At 46.2% G+C, this 18,456-nt stretch overlaps 1 protein-coding gene across 7 annotated transcripts in view; it reads right to left on the reverse strand.

Moving 5' to 3' along the window:
- The window catches only part of NTRK3 (neurotrophic receptor tyrosine kinase 3), a 206,410-nt gene that overhangs the window by 69,953 nt on the left and 118,001 nt on the right, over positions 1 to 18,456 (reverse strand). The gene's annotated exons all lie outside the window — the stretch shown is intronic.

Raw genomic sequence — 18,456 nt, forward strand, 5'->3', positions numbered from 1 at the left:
TCCTAATTCCTGCCTAGTCCATCTTTCCCCCAGGTATGGAGTGGGGAAAATGGAGAATCCTTCTTATCTATGTCTCTCATGATTTATTTAGTCTGCCTTAACATTTCTGAGACTGAAAAGTACCATTGCAAGGCTAGGGAAACCCACAGACTTTCTTAGCCCTGGCTGTCACATCTACACTGAAACCTGCACGCTGGAGGCATCTTCTCCTTACACAACTCCACCTCTTTAAATGTAATTTAAAGGTTTAGGATTTGCCAGAAATACTGGCCAGATAAAAAGGAAAAATAGGTGGAGCAGAGGACACAGGTATGCTCCTTATTTACAAACTTACTGGGCAAAAACATTTTCAAGGGCTGTATTAACTATCTCTTCATAATGCTCCTGCCTTGGGATGCCCCAGCCAAGGAAACCCATTACTAGCATGTTTTTAATAATAACTAACATCTAATCATTTCTATAGTGAAGATGAACATTTTTTTCTCTGAAGCTAAATTAATGCAAATATTCAGGGCTTGTCAGAGAATAGTCTCTGGACTGGAAGAAGCAAGCCTTTTGTGCAGCACTGGATATGAGCTCTAGGAAGGAATTCTTCTGCCAAGACATCCAGTCTCACAGCCATTTCCTCAAGGTCTGACTAAAGGAGGGCACTATCTGGTTCACTGTTAGGACACATCCTGATGTTTAACCTACATTTCCCTGTTTTCTATAATTTTTTGTGCTGAGTCCTGCATATTCTTGCAGAAAAGACTCATGCATTTGTCTTCAGGCATCAGCTCATCATTTTTTACATTACTTTCTCAGACACCCATTTGTAATGATATTTCTCTTGTCTGAGGCCAATGAACTGGAAAGAGACATGGCAGGAATAGGCATAGGTCATTGAAGGTAGCCGCTAAGACTGCAGTGAAGTTGCTCTTAGCTCAGATCAAGTATGTGGACATAAGAGGCTTCTACGCCAGCTTAGCAAAATCCCCTGTACAGATCCACTGAATTGCCAGGACCAAGACATGAATAGCAAGATTCTGGGGATTGCTCTCCTCTGTCCTAACTCTCAAGGGCCCAAAGGGTTTTTCCAGGAAAATTACTGGGATGTCTTGGCTACGCAATGGCTCTAATGTCTGCAAAGTGCTCCCACTCCTCATACAGTCACAGGATCCTCAACAAAGCAGGTAACGTAGCCCAAGTCTGGCATCACTAGAGCAGCATGGAGCAGCTTGGATACCCTTGTGAATTGATCTCAAGAGGAAAAGTGTTTTCCACTAGGCTAGGAACAGAAAGTTTCTCACACCACATCTACACCAGCCAGAAGATTCCACCCCCATCCCATTTCTTCCTTCTATTTTTTTCTTTTATATCTATTTATATTTCTTCCCTGCACTATCTTATTCCATCTGCTCATCAAATGCATGCCTCTTTTGGTGAACCTGAGGATGCAGACAAAAGCTGTTTGTTTGGTTTGGAACTGTTTAAACTTATATGGGGGAAACTATCTGTTATTCTCAGTGGCCCTGAAGGGCTGATCCACATGGGAAAGTAAGCCAGGCTCGGCTTCAGTTCATGTGTCATAAACAAAATTCATAGGCAAATTCCAAGCGTTGAAATATCATCAGTGGTGAGAAAGAGCCTAGCTCAACTCTCACAGTTTAAAGCGCTGATGCTTGGAAATGTGTATGCAAACTAAGTCCATTTCTTATCAGAGTCACTGGGAGACAAATAAACATGGCATCCCTGAACATCACTATTTATCGTGTTTTGTTTTTCATAATATAAATATGTTTTATGGCTACCAAAGGATAGCTGGGAAAGTCTATGCTCAACAATATCAAGTATCTCCAAGGAGCACTCCTGTCTGCTTTTATTTTCTTTACATTTCTTAGCTCTGCTAAATTAAGGCAGTTCCACTTCTGCCGGACCACATCCAACAGACCTGAAAACCCACTGGGGACGCACAGTCTCACCAAAGGGACATATGAAAAATCAGCAAGGCTTAAGGCTGGGGACACTGAGGGCTCTGCTCTTTGTCATCAGTGCTATGCTGTGAACCCCAGCTGCAGGGATCTCCAGTGACAGCAGGGTCTTTGTGGGGTGGGACTGCAGCAGGGGTTACCCCATAACCAACATGCAGTTGCTATTGAGGATGATTGGGAAAGTGGCAGGACAGCCTACATTTCTGAAGCTTAGGGGCTGAACACACATCCCACTGGCTTGGGAAAGCAATGCAGCATCAGTCATTTTGGCATTCTCTCCTTCTGATTTGTTAAAGTCCCCAAAGAATCTGAAAAACCCCATGCTTATCTCCTGACTGGTTTTCTCTCTTTCTTCGCTGTTGCCTCCCGTACTGCACTGCTACCTTCAACCCCATTCTCTTGTATGGAGCAGAAACCAACAAGGCTCTTGCTAGGTTTATGTCTTCACTGTCAGATGTGAGATGGATGATGTTCACTGAGATGTCCAGAGTTAAATGGGTGAATCTCAACAGGTTCAGAGTTTGGATGCTACTATGACAAATGTCATCTTTCTCCCACCAAAGCGATTAGCTCCTGGAAAACTAGTTTGGAAATGTCTTAGAGAATGTGGGGGATTTATTTTAGTTCTCTCCCCACCCCCCCAAAAAAAAAAAAATAGAAAAAAAAGGGAGAAAAAAAAGTGTTCATTTTCTTAGAAAGGACTTGGGGAAATTTTAAAAACAATCCCTTTTGTGGGGTTTGACGTTTGTCAGTGCTAGCTGGAAAATGGGAGGAAAAATATTATCTTTGACACACTGGTTGTAGATTTGGAGGGAAACTCCAATATAGAAGCCTGAAAATATTAAGCAGGTAAAAAGCCCACCTTGTAGATTCAAATCAAAAGCATCTCAAGAGCTACAAAATTGGGAAGGGTCTGACAGGTTGAACTTTGTGCTTCTCCCTCTAGTGATACCACTTTTTAAATTAAAACATGATATTGTCTCTACTAATAGCCATGGTATGATGGTGGAATAAATGTATGGAGAGTGTTGGAGAACAGGGAAGAAGGAATGAGCTCAGATTTGCTGTGCAGCTCTAACAGCTTGAGATGGAAAGGGAAGATGGGGCATTTTCTCTAAGCAGGCTGGAAGGATGTGGCAATGGAAGGACAAGAAAATTGAAGGCAACCGAACCATGCAATCAGTTTGTGTCCTCAACCCTGGCCATCCACTTAGTCCTCCAGAGCTGTCCTGCATTTCCCAACACCCTGGCTAGTGGGTCTCAGCCACCGTTCCCCATGCACATACCCAATGCAGCCTACAGACTGTTCCTGCAAGGAACACCTTTCCTCCACTGACTGAAAGCAAGGTTAAGGTAACAAACCAGGTAATTTCACCCCACCTTCACTGTTTTCCTTCTGGTAAAATTGCAACCATTCGAATATACCATGCTTCTAGGGCTTTTGAGATCCAAGGCTGCTCCAGGTCACTGGAGACAAGCAGTAGGGAACATGACACAGAGAGGAGAGGGAACCACACAGAAAGGGATGCAGAACTCGTCGTGGCAGCCCCATCCACCACAGCAGGAGTGGTGCAGCCCAGTTTTGAAACCCAGGGATGGAAACTGCTTCTAAAATAGCAGCAAAAATTGCTGTGGGAACAGATGAGAAAAGCAACGGGACACCATGTAACGCCTGGCAAAAATGGGTTAAACGAAAATAGCAAATTAGGGACAACAAGCTGGCCAAACATAATACTGCTATCCACATAGCCCACGTTAGGCAATGGAGCTCTGATCTCTCTTCTGTGTTACAGCAGAATTTATGATATAAAGGAAAAGCAATAGGGGACTCCAACAACAGAGTACATTTTATCTTTCTCTATGCACAGATATGAAGTATGAATAGCATCAAAGAAGGCATGAAAACCATCAAGCCTGGCCTGCATCCAGAGCAAAAGAAACAGCCATCCGTCTAGTCAAAGCCAGGACTGATATGTCTATATCTGAAGGGAAAGCAACACAGCAATCCGGGTTCTCTGTCATGGATGGGTTCATCTGCAGGGCTATGATACAAAACTCACTTTTTTTTTCCCTTATTCCTCCCCCAATATAATATAGCAGGGTGAGATGCAACCCAGCCTGAGGCCTCTCTTGCCACAAGAAAGCAGGTCACAGAACATCAGCAGAAGCGCACCACAAGGTTCTCCCTGGTGCTCTCAGCTGCATATAACCACATCATCTCCTTTACCATCCAAAGTAAAGTCAAAAAGCTTAGACCTCCTCTCATTTACACCAGCCTGACCCTGTTGACCACAATGGAGAACTGCAAGAAAATTTAGTCCACAGATGAATTTCACACTGACACACAGACTTCAAGCAGATCTTCAGGTAGATAACAGCTCTCTTAAGATTCACAGAAAGGCTCTGAGAGCTACAGAAATGCTTATGATTGTTCATTTTCATGGAAACAGGGTCCTTATTATTCCCTTCCACAGCATAGCAGCTCACCTTGTATCTTTGTTCATTTTCCATGGTTTAACCTCAGGCATAAGAGTCACCCGCTTTACTCAATGAGACTTGTCATCACTGGAAACCTCTTGGGAATGTGCTAGATGGAGTTCTAGCTAGTTTGTGGCATCTTCATCTTCTCCACAACTCAGATTCATGAGTAGGGGGTCGCAGCACTGCATGTGTTTTTGAGAGCAGGAAAGGGAAGAGATGGGCTGAGAGCAAGAGGAGCAGCAGAAGCAAATGGGTCCAGAAGATCCCATTTCCACACAAACTTTTCTCATGCTTAGAGCAGAGGAAGGGGTAGGAGAATACCGCAGGCACTCAACAGCCAAACAATGCTCGTTGAGAAAAGGGCAGCGTTCGCAGCTTTCCATGCAGTGAACTCTTTAAGACTATGTCAGATCCATTAAACCTTCGGTCGGAGGAATTCCAGTATCCATTGCATTTCTGCTGTTGCCGCCATTAATGTGGGCCATGTCCATGTTAGCTGGGACCACAAGTTTGTTTTCTCTGGAACTCTTGCATGGATGGAGTCGTTCCAAGATACTAAATGATGTAGCCTGATAGCTCAGGAGGCAGAGCTCCAAGATTCCCCACCGATCCCCCTTAGGAAAAGCCCCAAAGTAGGAAAGCACTTACCAGGGTATAAAATAGAAAATATAACAAGGAAAAAGAAATATCTATTTAAGACCAAGGACAAAATAAAAAAGCTACTTTCAGGTCTGAGATGCCCTGTGATTTGAGCCAAACGCTACCCTCCCTGTCCGGAGGCACAGCCAATGCTTTTCTCCAGCCTGCACAAGAGGTGCAGCTATTTAAAGCCACTCGGAGGCCCACTGCATAATGGAAAGCAGCCAGATCAGTTGGGCCTCATCGGTTTTGTTTTTGTTAGATTGAAGCCAGAGTATGTGAAATGACTTATAAGAGGACCAGGGAAGGGGGAAGGACTGGGCACCCAGCAGTTTCGCCCACAACATGCAGAGCTTAGTCTCTGCCTCATTTAAATCATACTGGGTCACAGAGAAGGTACCTGAGCAAAGAGGATGGTTGGTTTGTCCCTTGCAACATCCATGGCTGTGTAAAGGTGTGTGACAAAACTCTTGAGGTTTATAGGTCAGCCATGAGAACAAGTTGCAGGAAAGGGTTTGCAGAACACCTTAAGGTTCGGCAGTAGCTGACATCCTGGGCATCGTTGAGCTGCCTCTGTCCCTCTGTGTGCTCGCACTGCTACATCCAGGAGCCTTCTCCTCTGCTATTCCCACCACTGGAGGAACAACCACAGCTCCCTGCCTCCACAAGTCCCCATTCCTCACCACCATGCATTCTCTCTGCGCTCCACAAAGCCCATGGGACCCGGCATGAAAGATCCCATCCCAACAAGTAATACATCATTTTCATCACTTTGGTTTTCAAACATACTCTTTTGTCAATTATTTTTTTAAGTCAGCCCTCAGAGTGCTGCCAATTTAAGCACTGTGCTTAACGTGACAACGGCTTCTCATTTCCACTTTGCCTGACAGGTATCCGTGTCCCTCCGACACCTCCTCTGTTCCCCAGCTGCTTCAGATAGCAACAGTTACCCTGAGCATTTTACAGTTATTGAAACCACTGACTAATCTGCCCAGAAATGACTATCCACTGGGGAAGAATCTAGTTGGGCTCATGTTCCCTAATTGCTGATTAATTCCAATTATGGTACAGCTGATCCACCAGTACCACAGATCGCCACATCAAAGAGCCAACCAGCAAAGGAAGCCCCTGAGTTAGAACAGCAACAGCCCTGTTTCAAACTTCTTTTCAGGCAGATAGAGCTTCATAAACATTAATTTGTTACGCCTCACTCATTCCCTGGGGAGGCAGGAGCTGTTATATGTGTGATACAGATGGCGAAACAGTGGCATGGAGCAGGACCATAGTTTCTCCAAAGTCCTTGAAGGAATCTGTGTCAGACACAGGCACTCAACAAGGAATAGCCCCAGCTGCCAGGTTCCTGTGCTCTCCAGGAGCTCTGGGGTCTAGAAGGGGACATGAAGGGCTTGGTAAAGCCATATGGCTGGGGTATGATAGCAGACACCAAAAGGAGACACACACAGCAGATGGGAAAGCACACAACCGCTGTAGTCTGCAGCTGGGACCTTCCCTGCCCAGACAGTGCCAACGATGTTCTCCTGCTCTTCAGAGGACATCGTGGAGGAGCTGATCAAGGCCCAAAATATATCCTTGCTTGCTTAAGTCTCTTTACTCTGCCATCTGCTCCAGCAATACCTCATGTCATCTGGAAAGGCCAGAGCTGCCCTCCAGGAAGCCCAGGAGCAGTACAAGCCTGAGAGCCTGAAGTGTCAAGTGGAGCATCCTGTGGGGAAACACGATTTCGTGGAGTTTACAAGATGAGGATGGGAACTGAGGAGCACAGGAGGTGTTGGCAGGCAAGGAGGCACTGAGCACTACAGAGGAGCTGTAAATGCAAACAGGAAGAGCTGAGGGCAAAACCACATTAAGAGCAGCAGGGAGCCTCGAGGAACAAGGTTCTGTTGGTTTTGGAGGCTGTTTGGATGCTGTGTTGTCTGGAATTCTTGTCCTTCATCTGTATCTCTCCAGCGCTCCTACTCTGCTGATTGCTTTGGAAATGAAGGCTGTCATTCAGCTCTTCTCTTGCTACTTGCCCCACTTGGTGGTTCTCAAATTAAGTTGCCTTCTGCACCAAAATATATCAGAAAAGTGTCATTATTCTTCTGAGGGGAGAGCTCCTGGCTCCAGAATCTGTTTCAAGACCATGGGTTGGTACCTGCCAGTATGTGGCAAGCTCTAAAACACACCCCGCAGGACACAGGGAGGAGGGCTGTGCTTTCCCCGAGGGAAGGTGGGACAGCAAGTGGGGGAACATAGGTTTGCACTGAGATCATGCTGCTCCCAAGAAACAGTTTGGGAAGTGCCAGCCAAACGAGTGGCAGGGATTTGTGGTGGCCTTCATTCTGCAGGAGGGGAGAAAGGGCTTTGCTCCCACAAAACTCACATGACATAGAGTATGTTTTTGCAAGAGAAATGCCTGGAAAGATCTTTGCAGCCAGCAAAGCAGAGATGGGGTGAGTGGGGAACCCCCCCAAGCAGTGCATCAGGGGACTGCTGCTGTGCAAGGAGACCCTCAGTCCAGCTCGCAGAGGAGAGTGGGCTTTGCAGAGCAAAGAAGGTCTGGCACATCACAGCAGGGCAGCAAATGGAGACCTAAACCCAAAACACATGCCTCCTGTCAATTAGGAGTCTTCATTCAAATGCAGGAGGAAGGACCAGGGTTTCTTTCCTACAAGCTTTTTCCAGCAGGTGGTCTAGCTGTGAATTGTTGCTCCGGCAGTCAGTTCCAAGCTTAATGAACTACATGGCTGCCAGACCATTCTCTGACCCAGTTTCATTATTGGTCTGAAAGTAAGTCTCCCTCTCTCCCTTCTCCCCCTCACATCAAGTCACCTAAACACACAAGGCGTTTAAAGCACTGCAGCCCAATCTTATTTCACACCATGTAATTCTGTGCAAGTCTTTGTGTGTCTGCTCCATTTGTGCCATTGGCATGTGTTGATCAAATATCAGGAGAGGTGAGGGACAAGGAAAGGGCTGAGTTCCCAGCCCACTGGATGGGGAGGCATTTGAACATGGAAACTCCTGGGAACATGACTGTCCAAAATCCATTTGCCTTCTGCCAGAGGCTTTCATACTTGAGAAAAGAGGAAACAGCTTTACTTAAACAATAAGTTCTTTCCTCTTCTCTATCTATCATTAGAAGTCCTGCCTCCCACCAGGACACATCCTCTTCTGTGTATGTTACTTCTCAAAGCAAGAGCTGCCCACACTAGGGCAAAAACCATACACTTCTAATGGCACTTTCATATTTGCACATGGCGACTAAATGTAAGATATCACAGTCCACAGCCCTAAATTCAACCTTAGTGTCAAAACCAGCCTATGCACAGAGGGAACAGAGCTGAATGATGCCAAACGTGCCTGCAGAAAGCAGGGAGAGCGTGCACACAACCTGCTGCATGTGGGACACGTGGGATGGCCAGTGGGGAAGCGTGCGAGAGCAAAGCAGAGAGTGATGCTGCGGCACAGAGCACGTGGCAGGGAGCAGAGGAGTACAGAGAGGGGCCGGGGAGCACGAGCACTCACGTGTGGGGCTGGGAGCATAACACTGCTGAGCATTTACTCTCACTTTACATTACAGATTTAATGGCTTTTAACAAGAGACTTTGTAAGCGATCAGGAATTGGAACAAAAGGAGCTGGGGGAATAATTATTCTAACCAGGGGAGCTAAAGAACATGGCAAAATCGTGTGCTGAGCAATCACGCTAATTAAAGGCACCCAGAAGAATCAGGAGAGAAACGCCAAATGGTTTTCACTCTGCTGCCCTAATCCACTAACTGCCTCGTCACTGACTCCCACCAGCTGTGGGAAGGACGGCTCCGGGTGAGTTGGTTTGTAGCAATAAAGGATGGAGCTAAACAAGTGACATGAGGGGAGGGTGGTCCCCTCTGTGGTGGGCTAAAATGATCCGTGACAGTGGCTGCTTGGCACCAGCAGACAGGGAGGTTGGGGACCAAATGCCCCCACAGCCTCCGGCTGAGCAGCGAGGGTCCAAACACATTTCCCAGAAAGCAGAACAGTTTGCTGACAACTACCAGCATGAAGCTAAACACAACCCACAGCCACAACCCTGGTCCTTGCAGGCTGGTAGCCCTGCTGCGTGACTGCTTCTGCAATTAGGTGTGTTACATGGCTCAGCACAGTGGTCAGTGTCTGAGGAGCATGTTTCTCATTCCATACCAGAGCTCTGGTAGCACTGAACATGCTGCTTTCCTTGTCTAAACAGCTTTGGTCGCCACTGGGTTGGATCCACTCAGGTTGGTGCAGGCTTTCAAAGGTAAGGACATCTTCTATGCAGTGAGCATCATCCTGATCTTCTACTGCTTAAAGTGCCAGCAGGGGTTCATGCCATGCTAGCATCAAAAAGGAAGAGCTAACACTGCAATATGGGGAATTTTTCATACAGAAGTGGAGACTAGGAAAATGTCCACGTTTTAGGGAAAAGAAATGAACACAATATTACTCCAACAGACTAGAAGCTTTACAGACCCAAATAAAAGCTCCCATGCACTCAGCCAGCCGTAAAACTCAAGACAGACTCCTCAAAGAGTTGCTGAGCCTTGACCTGTTGGGGATGTCAGGGGAAGATCTTCCTCAGACATTGCTGGAATCCAACAGGGCATCACATGCCAAGGCAGACGGGTGCAGAAAACACGATTAAGAGAGCAAGACACACAATGGTGAAATGACACGCTCAGTACAAAGAAGTCTCTCTCTGTCCTTTCCAACCTCCAGGAGAAGGTTCACCTCGGATAACTGCTTGAATAAGATGTGAACATTTTTCTCTCCAGCAGCGCAGACCTGGGTTTTGTTGCAGCAGTCCCCTGTGTTGGCACAATGAGAGCTGTACATAGGGGAGGTGGGGCAGCAGAAAAGCAAATGCTAACAATTGCCATCATGTAACAGCTTTCTGTTTAAAAAGCAATGGTTTGTTTGTTAATCAACAGGTCCATTAACATGGAGCAAACACCTCTCTAATGGACACCCACAGGATCATGGGCTGAACTATTTGCGTGCAGCATCTTTTGATTGATTCGCCCTAAAGATCATCAAGTAAATGAGAGAGGATGTAATATTTCTGCAGGAAATATTCCAGAGCGGATACATTGATTGCGACACTCAGCCAGCTGCTGTGTGCCAGTCTCTTCTTAAAGAGTCTTCATGTTTGATTCTCTGATTAAATATTTCGAGACCGAGAACAAATCAGGGACATTGGCTGGACCAGGCACTTGGCCCATGAACACCTGGTACCCTGCCAAGGAGGATCACATGAGTTGCCAGCATCCAACCTGCTTCTCTTCCTGCTCTCAAGGCTCATGATCCCATTCCCTTGGTCCTTGCCTGGCCACACAAATCACTGCCACTTTGCTGCCTGGCCTCTTCCTCCCACCACTAAATCCTTGACCCAAGCCAAGGGAGCCTGCTTGGTGGTGCACCAGGAACACTGATATGTTGACTCATTCCTCCAACTCCTACCTGCAGCTAAAGCTGTAAAATCATGGTCCATTCTGCCTGCCAATGCCTCTCTGACTCCTGCTCTGTCACCACAACAAATCCATTTTTAATCAAAAGCCCACTGAATGCCCAATGAGACAGGAGGAGGCAGGGCTGAGAATAAGGAATACCCTGAGAATAAAGAAAGAAAGGCCCGGACCCAGAGCAATGAAACCATCAGCTGAATAATTTGCCACAACAGCAATCCCAAGTGGCAGAGATGGCCCAGGAGCCAGAGCTAAACGCCTGCTGTAATCTCCAGTCTGCAACAGCAGGCTCTTTTTCCCACAGACCAAATGCTGGGCTGACACCTCCTTTACGAGCTGAAATAAACCACCATCTTCTGAACCAGCTCTGCAAAAACACAGTGACACTTCCAGTTACAAGCAAACCCTGCCATCACTCACCACCACACAGCCTTGGAGCTGTCGAAGCCACCCTGAATGAGACCAGCGGGGGCTAAGAGAGCCAGGCTGCTGGCACTGCTTCTGACACAACATGCTTATTTCACATGCAAATCAGCCACACAAATTGAGACCAGATCCTTCTTTTCCCCTCTGAGCTACTCATAAATAACAGAGGCGTAAGGTGAAGGGTCTTTGAGGCAGGTGAAACACAGAGGTACAAAGAACCGAGCGCCTAATTGCAGACAAAAGCAGAAAGCTGAACACTCACCCGGGTCCCACAGGGAGACACAGCTCACCCTCCCCTCCGGAGACAAGCTCCATCAAGAGGGCGTCCAGCCTGTTGGAATAATGACTCCTTGAGGCAAATGAGAGGTGCCAGCAGCTACAAATGAGGGCCTTTCTCTGCTGTAGCTTCCATCCTTTCTCCTTTCCAGTACTGGCAGGAAAAAGGTAATAAAAAGAGCCTGCAGATCCCATTCAGGCTGAACTACATGTGCCATCGCAGCCTCACAGCCAGGCAACAAAGTAAGAGCTGCAGGTATAAGCTTGGCCATGGGTGCTGGGTTCCTGCCTCCACTTCCTTTCTTTTCAAAGAAAACAAAATTGAGTTTGCATCGACTACTGTGAAAATGAGACAACATTATACAGGACGCGACCCTCCGCAATCAAATTAGGGCATTGCAACAGCATAACCAGCACGGAATACGTAGCCCTGATAGCATACAGGATCAAGCAGAATGATTTTATGCAGCAAACATTAAAAGACAAAAAGAAAATTAATCATATCAGGACATCAAGCATAACCAGAGTGTGAGGTAAGTTTGAAGTGGTAGGAACAAGCAACACTCCTGTCTCAGGGCTTCCCTCCCAAGCCCTTCCCGTGTTCCCATTCAAACTGGCCTGCCACTTCTCAGTGCTGGTCACTGAAAACACGGCAAGTGCTGGGAAATATCTTTGTCACTTTCTGCACAGCTTCTGTGTCTCCCATCCCCAGAGCTCTGATGGTTTCCAAAAGAGTAAAGCCGCTATTCACAGAGCAGGTTTCCAGCCGTGGCCCTCACTGCATCAGCAAAACGCCCAACAGCAACACGTTCAAGGTGCTGATTTCAGGAGTGCTGAGATCTGCTTAAATAGGGGACTCAACATCCTACTTTTCCTGTAAGTCACCACTTCTGTGTCTATATATACACTGCATGCAGGTCATCAGAAAATAAAAACCAAGCATATGGTCCAACTATGCACTTTCTCCATCATGGTTTGGCACTCAGCTCTCATCTCTCAAACATGATCTGTCCATGCCCTACACAGGTCACCCCCTGCCCATATCCCAGTTCTCATACCCGGAACGCTTGGTCTCCCATAGGAAAACCCTCATCAACCAACTGCCGAGCAATCACCAGCAGAGACAGCTCCACAAAGCTACTTCAACTCAACCATCCTTCTACAAGATGGGAGGGAGGTCTCCAGTAGTGCAGGCGCACATGCTGGTAGGTGTTTGTGGCAATGTGGAGGCCACCATGTGTCTATGGAAAGGTGAGGATGGGTTAGCACTAGGCGCAGCAGCAGTGATTGATGTTCATCATTCTACTGGGACTGGGAGGATCTAGATGTGGAGCCTGGGCTCTGCGTGACCTGGGAGGTGAGTACTGCCACACCAGGCAGGTCCAAACTAGCTCAGCACAATTCCCACAGTGCCTCTTTCACCCCATCAAGCAGAGGAATATGCATCCAATATATTCATCCTGCTATATGCAGGAAAGAGGACACAAACCTTCCTAAAACCTATGATGTACAGAGCAGTCTGTGGCAGTGGCTTCCCAACTGCATAATGAGTACATTAACTTTAGCCAAGCTGATTCTCCAGAGATGAAGAGACGGAAAAGAATAATCGAAGCAAACTGTGATAGAGTTTTTGATTAAGCAGCTAATGATCAATAAAAGTTATCTGCAGGGCACAATGCATTAATGAGCTACCATTCCTGTAGCAAAGGAACACCTGAGCCCACGCTCTCCACTCAACACAGCCCACAGATGTCAGCAAGACCCGCTCCTCCAGGACTGACAACATGAGAACACGGGTTATGGAGTCCACAGGTCTCCCCTGCCCTCATTCCTTTTAAAAGGGCGATGGTGAAAAAAGCCAAAGAAATAACCTTAAAGAGGAACATGGCTAGAAAGAGAGGAATGAAAAAGGTTAATAGCCTGATTCAAGGCTTGAGATGCTATGTTTGGTGGAAAAAAAATAAATTGAAAAGGTATTCATAACCTTCTCAGACAGCTCCATTAATTTAAAGAGGCCTTAGAGCTCTGTAGCTGTAACATCGGCACCTAGCACACCTACAATAGGGAGCAAGAAGGACCAGCCAGGCAGGCTACCAGCTCTCTGCAACCAGTGATGCAAGGCACAAAATGACCCATAGCACATCCTGCAATTACTATGCCCTTATCCCTTCCCCCACAATGATGTCACTGCATTTGGTGTTAAATCTTAATACTAATATCTTAGATTCATCCCCAAAGATTCTAAGGCATTTAAGAGTGGACTTTATAGGGAATTTCTCATAATAATGTACCACCTGTTTAATAGCAAGGCTGCACAAGGGTTTCAGAGAGCAAGTGGAAAGGAGAGCTTCATATTAAAGCTGCAGAGAAGACACAAGGCTCAGATAGGCAGAGACATAGAATATCATTACCTCCACCTGAATTTAGCTATTTCATTGTAACTAATTATTTTACTCTTCCAGAAATATCTGGAGAACTGTTAGTGACCATAGGGAGCTGCTAGGATCTTTGTATTACATTTCCTCCCAAAGTTGCCTCCTCCAACAACCCAGCCCAGCCTGCCTACAAAAGGGATTTGTTTTCCCAAAACTCACTTAGCCTTCCCATCCTCAGAGAGTCTAGGGAAAGCTAGGAAAAAATCAGCAAACAGGATACTCTTTCTGGAGTGTCCCAAAGGGAACAGAGGGGATGAACAACACATTAAGATTTCTCCCCCAGTTTCTCAAATTCTCACGGAACTGGGGTTTGCAATTGCCCTCTGCAGAGACCATATCAAGACAGATCATTAATACTCCTTGACACTGAGGATCTCTTGTATTAAAAAAGCACTGCAATTACTTAATTCAAATCTCTATATTATTCATAAGGCCCATATCTATCATGGATATAGTATTTACACTGCTGTGGGGAAATGTGATAAATAAAGCAGTAAGTGCTTCCTTCCTCCAGGTCAAGATGAAAGTTTGCATCTTGGAGAGCAGCACTTTGCTTGGGTGGCAAAGCCCATATCCCAGGCTCCCTCCTCAATTCCTTCAGCCAGGGACTAAAGCCAAGGTAAAACATAACTGCTCTTCCTCTGAGCCCAGCACTCAGGCTCCAAGTGAGCAGTCCAGGAAGCAGTGCCTAGGTGGAATGGGATCAGCAAAATTCCTAGGAGGTTGGCAAGGAAAGGTCTCTTCAGAATGACTTCAGAGTGCAAAGCAGAAACATGTCAGACGGTAGCATGGCCCTCATGAAAGTGGAAAAGGAGAATTTGATCTAACCTATCTGGAAAAGAGCAGGAAAAGCTCAGAATTGCCATTTTGTGGGATCATAATATACACCTGAACAGCTCCCAGAACTTCTTTATCCATCTAAAGTCCTGACCCCAAAGGACTGGCTGTGAAAGGATTTCAGGTGGCAACTCATAAACACCCAACGCGGTCCAGCGGGCTGAACATGGGCCAATCAGGTAGCTATCAAGAACCTGATGGGACCTTGAGAAAACTGATGTCTTTCCAGCTCCCTCTCATCATCCATAAAATGGAAATGAAGATGTCTGGCCGCCCCTTGGTGGGCTGGAAGGAGAAATGCCTCTTTCCAGGAAATAGTGGAGGTGCAAGGTGCTAGGTGACTTCTCATTAAGATTAGGATAAAATATACCCCCACCCCTCAAATACTCAGCTGCCTGCTGTGCTCTTAGTAAGGTTCCCCTGACATTTGGGGTCTGCTGGGATCTGACATGAGAACAGGACAGTCCTACCCCACCCCATCTCTGGAATTTGCCCAGAGTGTATTTTTAACACAGCCCTCAGTGCAAACATTTGTGGTGGGATTCATATGAATTCATGCTGATCTCTGATACTGAGCTGCGCCAAGAGCCAGGACCATCAAGACAACAAACGGCACAATCTTCCCCACCTGAACAAGGTGTCTTACACGGGTCAGACCAAAGACATCCTCTCTCCTTCCACATGTAGGAAGCTTTGGGCAGCTACCTCAGATAGAGCTTCTGCTGCTGTCCAGGGGAAACTAACTTGCCATAGAGAATAAGACACATGAAACAGGGCCCTAAGCTGGGCTTAAAATGATCTTGCAAAGCCATGGAGCCCTTTGCCAAACTATTTCTTTTTGGTGTTGGACTGTGAGCAATGGAATAGAGCAAAAACTGTGGTGTGTCTGAGACAAGACTTGAAGGCTGAGTTGTGACTTTCTAGTATATCAAGATCTCAGGTATGGCTTGAAGCATGAGGTCCTTTGCTTAGGTATACACCTGATGGCCATCACCTCCCCTTCCTCAACGCTCCACATCAATAACAGTGCAGAGATGTAAAATGACTGATAGTTTTAATACAAAGGGCCTGTCATTTATTTATTAGCTGGCAACAGGCCCTGCAGTCCAGGATGGATGCATTATAAATCAACTGCATTTCTAACCATTAAAAATTCATCCAATTCATAATGTAGGATGCCTGTAATTTCCTTATTAGTGTTGAGTGTGAAGGATTTTTCTTTCTCCTCCCTTGGTTTTACTTTGCTTGTTTGCTTTCCCAAAGATCTTGCTCATCTGAGGATTAGCTTAGATTAATCCTGCAAGAGGAAGGTGGAGGGGTGGGAAGGGCTGGGGGAAGGGATACAAAGGCTGAAGTCATTTTGTTCCAGTGTTTTCCTCTAATTGCAAATTTGCCATATATACTTAGGAGACTTCACTGCCTTGTCTCGTAGCCACATTTATAGGGTTCAGAGAAAATGCTTGTCCTGAATATAAGAAATGCTTGTAGGGAAAAGAAAGCAAAAATAAATAGATCCCTTTTTCCTCGCAAAAACAGAGGTATAGAGTTGCGACAGGGAAGGATAATGTAAAACCTGTTAAAATGTATTAGCAAGATAAGAAGAGGTGCCCAAACATTATAAAACAGTACATTTCAAATAGATCAAACATATATATATATGAGAGATATATATATGAATAGGTAGGTATAGTAACCTTTAGACTCAGTGCTCCAATTCATTGAGGAAAAATAGGTTAGTAGGGCTGAAAGAAAGGTGCGACATTTTTGCAGGCCCACAAATGTAACAGAACTGCACAAAACTGCTGTAATATCAGCAACAAATAGGAACTTGGAACTAACATCAGGAAAAGCTGAATCTACAAGAAGCTGTATGTCAACGCTTAGAGTACTGCATCCCATATTGCCCATGCAAACAGCGGGACAGCCCAATCGCTCATATCATACATGCAGAAATTTTCATGCTTTCACTGAGTCTCAGTTTGTTCCTGGATTTATCCAGGTAGGGGCAGGGAGAGGGGGTCTGAAAACCAGGTTCCAGCGGGATCCAGCATTAGGTAACTTGCAGTCTGTTTAGGAAAGAGCATGCAGGAATCTAAAAATGGATTATGCAATATACCCTGCCTTAATGGGAGACAAGCCCAAGCACCAAGAACAATCCTTACATGCTGTGAATTCAATGTACTTTTCACCTCAAGACACCTGCACACAAATCTTGCACCAGCTACATGTGGAAATGGGTTTGCTGAGTTCTCAGCCACGTCTGTTCACTGCAGTAAATCACTCTGAGTTCGAAGAGTGCTTTACACTGAACCGTGGCCCAAGACAGCTGCATCAGGAGCACACCAGCAGAAGTGGTTCTTCCATTAGCAGCACCATCTTCCTCCATCCCTTCAACCCACTGACAGGGAACCCACTCCCTGTCCTTACCCACAACTGACAAGAAGGATGCTGAGACAGACTGGAAATGTTCAGCAACCAATACTGACAATTTCTGCATTTTTGGTATAGTATATAATATTATACATTAATATATACTTGAAGCAACCGAGCTCTGCTCTACAGAGAGCGGTGCTGTTCATTCTGCCCCAAGCTACTGGGAGGCACAAGCCATCACTGCCTGTTGACACCCTGCCCCAGAGCCAGCCACTACACTAGGCTGGGAAACAGAAGCCCCCTTTGACATTCTTTAGGCAGAATACCTTTTTACGTGGGTCTTTCCCCAGCTTTCACGACTGAATGGGGTATTCTGTCTAACCCAAAAGTAGCCCATGAGATACGTTTTTCTTTTTGTAAGCTCTACTGGCATACAGCTTCTCTGCTAGATCCTGGGCTGTACTTCTTGTCCCACAGGGCAGCACTACTAATAATGTTCCTGCTGTGTGTGCAGTCATGCAAAACTGCTCCAACTCCTACACAATAGAAACTATTTTTAATTAGGAATTGTAATTTAACCAGACAATGAGCAAACAATGAGAGCCTGCAATCTTCTAACCAGAAAGACAGCTCCTGTCTGACCACGATGCATCCCCACGCACTTCTAAGAGCTAGGTTTTAAAATCTGAAAACCAGCCTGGTTAGACAAGAAGTTACAACACAATGTCTTTGCAAACCGTGGGAGCTCCTAGTGCCTTCAGGGGTACCCCACAGCAGGTACCATGGGCACATGCCCTGTCCCAGCATGCAAAGGTATCCTAGCCTCCAGATACTTCTCCAACAGCCAAGCATTATAAGCCACAGTCAACTCATTAAAAAGCAAGACAAATGTTTAACTGACCGCCAAAAGATATCAGTACCACAACTGTACCCACACACACATACACACACACCAGCTATTTTAAAGGGATCTACAGCAGAATTCACACAGTCAGTGAGCCATTAGGGGAATACTCTTGAACCCCCTTCATTATCCCTGACACCAGGGCTGCCTGAGTTTGCAATAGCCTCTGGTCATATACTGTGTATATGACCAAGACACCTCTTGTCTTCCAGAGATGAAGCCACGAGCATGAGCTGATGAACAGAGCCCTCTTCTCTCTGCCATGGATATTGTGGGGTCAAGAGCACTGTAAGTGCAACTGGATAGGGAGAAGAGCCAATACCTGAGCACACAGCCAACAATGTAAGGAATGTAAACCTGCTTTATCCCCATTTCATCCCACTCCTCTCACCCTGCTACGATGAGTCTTGACTCATGCCAGTCCATGAGTGAAAAGCATTCCTGTGCTGCCAAGCCCTGAACACCCTCTAGAAACTGGAGATGCAATCATCTTTGGTGGCTTCGGGCAACCCCTGGCAGGGGAACTGCCTGGTCAGGAGCATTGTGGTGTCCCTGGATTGTAAAGGAAAGGCAGAGCTGTGAGAGTACGCAGCAGAAATCCATGTGTAATTCAGAAGCATCAGCTGTGAG

This window comes from Strigops habroptila, chromosome 9 (genome assembly GCF_004027225.2).
Source record: "Strigops habroptila isolate Jane chromosome 9, bStrHab1.2.pri, whole genome shotgun sequence".
NCBI classification, from domain to species: domain Eukaryota; kingdom Metazoa; phylum Chordata; class Aves; order Psittaciformes; family Psittacidae; genus Strigops; species Strigops habroptila.